Raw genomic sequence first — 4,427 nt, 5'->3', positions numbered from 1 at the left:
CCACGGGACACTGGGTTGCCCTCTGCCTCAGGAGGCCTGTATCTGGGGGTCTGGCGGACTGGCCTTCAGCTCTGGGCTCTGAGATAGAGCCAGGGAAGCCGAGCAGAGCTGGAGCTCGGCTCTTGGAGGTCTGGGGACTTCTGAGTCACTCACCGTGAGAGAGGCCCAGGAGGACTCATGGCTGGTAGGATGCTTCCGGAGCGCCTGGCCCTCCTTGGGAGCTCCTCGGCCCTTTAGCTGTCCCGGCAGTGTGGTAGACGGCTTCCCTGTTGTGGGGTTGGTCTAAGCAGCTCGGACTTACAGGAATGAGGGAATGGAGGAAGAGCCTAGGCAGAGAGGCTGCCCACGCTGGACTGGCAGCACCGGCAGGTGCTGGGTTCTGTGGAGAAGCGCCTGCTGGTAAGAGGGTAGAAGACCATGGCGATAGTACAATCTTGAGCTGCAGGATTTGCAAAAAGTGGGGTCAGCAGCTGGGGTAAGGGTCCTTGGGGAGACAAGCGGGCAAAGCTGCCCCTGGAAAGCATGTTCAGCCTCAGGTCACCCTCTTTCCGAGGCAAAAAACCAGAAAACCCCAAATCCCGAAAGGTTGGGTAAAGGTACAGCCGCCATGGGGGAGACATCCAGACTTGTTATACGGCTCCTTCCTGCACCTTGGGGACCCACTGCTGTGCTGTGCAGGGGCCACGGGACATATAAGGCGATATTATAGACATGCCGTGAAGCAGAAATCCCTGGCTGCCTCGGAGGAGACTTGGGGAATAGCCTCGGTGCTGGCTAGTTTTTATCAAGTCGACACAAGCCTAGATCATTTGAGGAACTGCTTCAATCAGACCGGCCCGTGGGCGTGTGTGTCTGCAGAGCATTTTCTTCCTTTTTTTAATCTGTATTATTTGTTTGTTAGTTTATATGTATGAGTACTCTGTCTGCATGTATGCCTGCATCACAGAAGAGGGCATCAGATCCCATTACAGATGGTTGTAAGCCACCGTGTGGTTGCTGGGAATTGAACTCAGGATCTCTGGAAGAGCAGCCAATGCTCTTAACTGCTGAGCCATCTCTCCAGCCCTGGAGCATCTTCGTGAGTGCTTGATTGATGTGGGAGAGCTCACCCACCCACCCACCACCAGTCCCATCCCTGGGCAGGTGGGCATGGAAAGGTCTACAGCTGTCTAAGAGCAAGCCAGTAAGCAGCCTTCCCGTTTCCCAGGGGCCCCTGCTTCAGTTCCTGCTCCCAGGTTCCTGCCTTGAGTTCTTGCTCTGGCTTCCCTGGATGCTGGGACATGGTCTGCAAGTGTAAGCCACGCTAGGCCTTTCCTCCTCAGGTTGCTTTTGGTCGGTATTTTATCACAGCCGCAAAGCAAACTGGGAGAGAAATCGGTATCAGCTGTGAGGGGTTGCTTTTATTTATTTTTTTCCATGCTGTTTTGGGGGAGATTGGAACTTTGGAACTTTGGGCTGGAAAAGTCATTGCATGCTCAGAATAATGGGATGATGTTTTGTAGGAGCTTGGGCAATAAGACGCTGAGAGAAATAAGGAGACCTGGCTTGTGACAGACATTTCTCAAGGAAGTCTGAGGGGCCTTAAAGACTATCAGAAGTATGTGGTATATTTGAATTAAGGAGCTGTGCTTTCTGGTGGGCTGGAACTAAAGAATCCGCTGTGACGGATGTGACTAAGAGGAGACCAGCATGGTTTGAGGTGAAATCTGGGGGTTATGTCCTCAAGAGTCAGGCAGAAGCTGTGGTCCAGAACACGCCAGGGCTGCATCTCAGCCTGGCAGCCAAACCTGGTAACATGTAAGAATCCCCCAAATGTGAACTGGTTTTGGCTTCGTGGAAACCAGAGTGAAGCCGTTATAAAGAGCAGCAGTGAGAAGCTAGGAGCAGCCACGAGGAGCGTAGCCTCAGATGTCCCGGAAACCCCGAGGATTGAAGGGGTCATGGAGAGAATCTGCTGAGGTCTGACACCATGAGGCAGGCTTGGAGACCCCAGGGAAAGTCCAGGAAGCCATTGGTGAATGAACAGCCTCAGTTGCAGTGGAGCGACCAGGATATTGGAGACACCAGGACCACAAGATGATCACGAAGTACAGCCACAGTGTGGAGTGGAGCCTGCCACACAAGCCACGGATGGTGGAGGTGGCAATCAGAGAAGTGGGACTGTCCAGGTCCACTGGAGCCTAAACGACCCCGAGTTCTACATGTAACACAACTACAAACAACTACTGTTAGGTTTGTTTTTACTTTGATCTGATTGCAACTGAGCCCTGGTTCTTCCCTCTTGGAATAAAGTATTTAACTTGTTTATTTTTGTTTCTATAGGAACCCACAGGTAAGGGACTTTGACTATTTTAAAGGGACTTGGAATTTTTTTTTTTCTTTTTCTTTTTTTGAGACAGGGTTTCTCTGTGTAGCTTTGGAGCCTGTCCTGGAACTCATTCCATAGACCAGGCTGGCCTTGAACTCACAGAGATCTGCCTCCCAAGTGCTAGGATTAAAGACGTGGGCCACCACCGCCCGGCTACTTTGAGTTTTTAAAATGCTTGAAATTTTTTAAAGACTGTAGATGTTAAAGTTATGTTTTATGCTGTGATAGTAACACAGATCTTGGGAGTAAATGAGAAAGGGAGAAAGCAGAAGTTTTGGTTTAATAATGACATGTTTTTGTATGTGTCGAGCTGTCAAGGGGTCCAAAGCTCTGGTTAGTTTTTTGCCAGTTTGACACCGAACTTGACCTGTCTAGGAAGAGGAAATCTCATTTGAAGACTTGCCTCCATCAGACAGGCCTGTGAGCATGTCTGTGGGCCGTTTCTTTTTCATTGCTGATTGATGTCGGAGGGCCCGGCCCATCGTGGGCAGTCCTATCCTTGGGCAGGTGGGCCTACGCTATGTAAGAAAGGTGGCTGAGCAAGCCAGGGCAAGCAGGCCAGTAAGCAGCAGTCCAACAATGGTCACTGCCCCGGTTCCGGCCTTCAGCTCTGCTTGCTTCCCTCCATGATGGGCTGTGATCTGGAAGTATAAGCAGGAGAAACCCTTTACTCCCCAGATTGCTTTTGACCAGTTTTTTTCATAGCAACAGAGAAGCAAAGCAGGACAGTTTCTAGGTCCATATCCCGGTAGTCTGCACCCCTGACCTGTCAGCCCTTCAGCTCGGCCGCGGGGAGAACGGGTGGGTCAGGAGAGCTTGTCGGCACCTACCCCCTGAGCTCAGGCGGGTGGAGGCCAGAGCCGAGGAAGGGATCTTCAGAGAGCCTGTCTACGGGGAAGCTGTCTTGTGACGCATTGGCTTTCCTCTGATCCCTTCTGTTTTCTTCGTTTGCACATCCTCTTTCTCTCTGCCTCTTCCCAGGCCCCCTTCTCTGTAAGACATGGTCACGCTTGGCCTAGACTCCTATATAGACAAGGCTGGCTTTGAACTCCGATTGCCTGCTTCTGCCTTCCAAGTGCTGAAGATGCGCACCTCTGCTGCCTCTGTTTCTGTAGCCGGTTTAAGATTTTTGCATTTTATGTGTGTGAGTGTTTTGCTTGCATGTAAGTGTACCATGTGCATGCAGTGCCTGAGGAGCCGGAAGACAGCGCTGAGTCACCTGGAATGAGTTACAGATGGCTGTGAGCTGTCGTGTGGGTGCTGGGACCTGAACCCGGTCCTCTGCAAGAGCAGCCGTGTTCTTAACCACCACGCAGCCGCCTCTCTGGTCCTTCATTCTGGTTTTCCTGCTTGTTCGTTTTGTTGTGGTTTTGTTTTTTCTTGTTTATTTGTTTGTTGAGACATAGTCTCACATGGTAGCCCAGGCTAATCTGAGGCTCACCCTGAAGCCCAGGCTAACCTGGAGTTTACAGAAGTCCTCCTCTCTCTGCCTACCAAGAGTCAGGATTACAGGTGTGTGTCACACATGCCTGTCTGCTTCATTGCTTTTCATTCAGCTACCCGAAGGCTCCGCCCCTGTGCCCCCAGAGGTGGGAGATGGCACCAGCCTTACCTAAAGCCAAACCTCCTGGGTCATTTGGTTCCCCAGCCCAGGAACCTACTCCTGAGAGTAAATCACTCCACCAGGAAATGCAAACCCACTGACATTCCACCCCGGCACAGTCAGCTCTCTGCAAGATTTCCATCTCCCAGGCAGTGTCCCCCACCGGTCAACCCTTATTTGGGTCCTCTATCTTCAAGGCAATGCCCAGAGTGATCCTGGTGGGCACAGGTGACGTTCAGGAGATGTAGCTCCGTGGTAGAGGCTGGCCTGGCAGGCCTGAGGCCCTGGAATCTCTCCAGCACCAAAAGAAAGGAAGAGAAGGGGAGGGGTAGAGAGGGGAGGGAAGAGACATAAGGTTGTGACAGTGAGCTTCTCGTGGGGGGCTGAGGGTGCATCTGGGCGCCTCAAGTCTAGAAACTTACTAGGCCATGTTGGTCCAGCCACACACCTAGAAAC

This window comes from Peromyscus leucopus, chromosome 10 (genome assembly GCF_004664715.2).
Source record: "Peromyscus leucopus breed LL Stock chromosome 10, UCI_PerLeu_2.1, whole genome shotgun sequence".
Lineage (NCBI taxonomy): Eukaryota > Metazoa > Chordata > Mammalia > Rodentia > Cricetidae > Peromyscus > Peromyscus leucopus.
The sequence above is the reverse complement of the archived record's forward strand: the minus strand, read 5'-3'. Positions refer to the sequence as shown.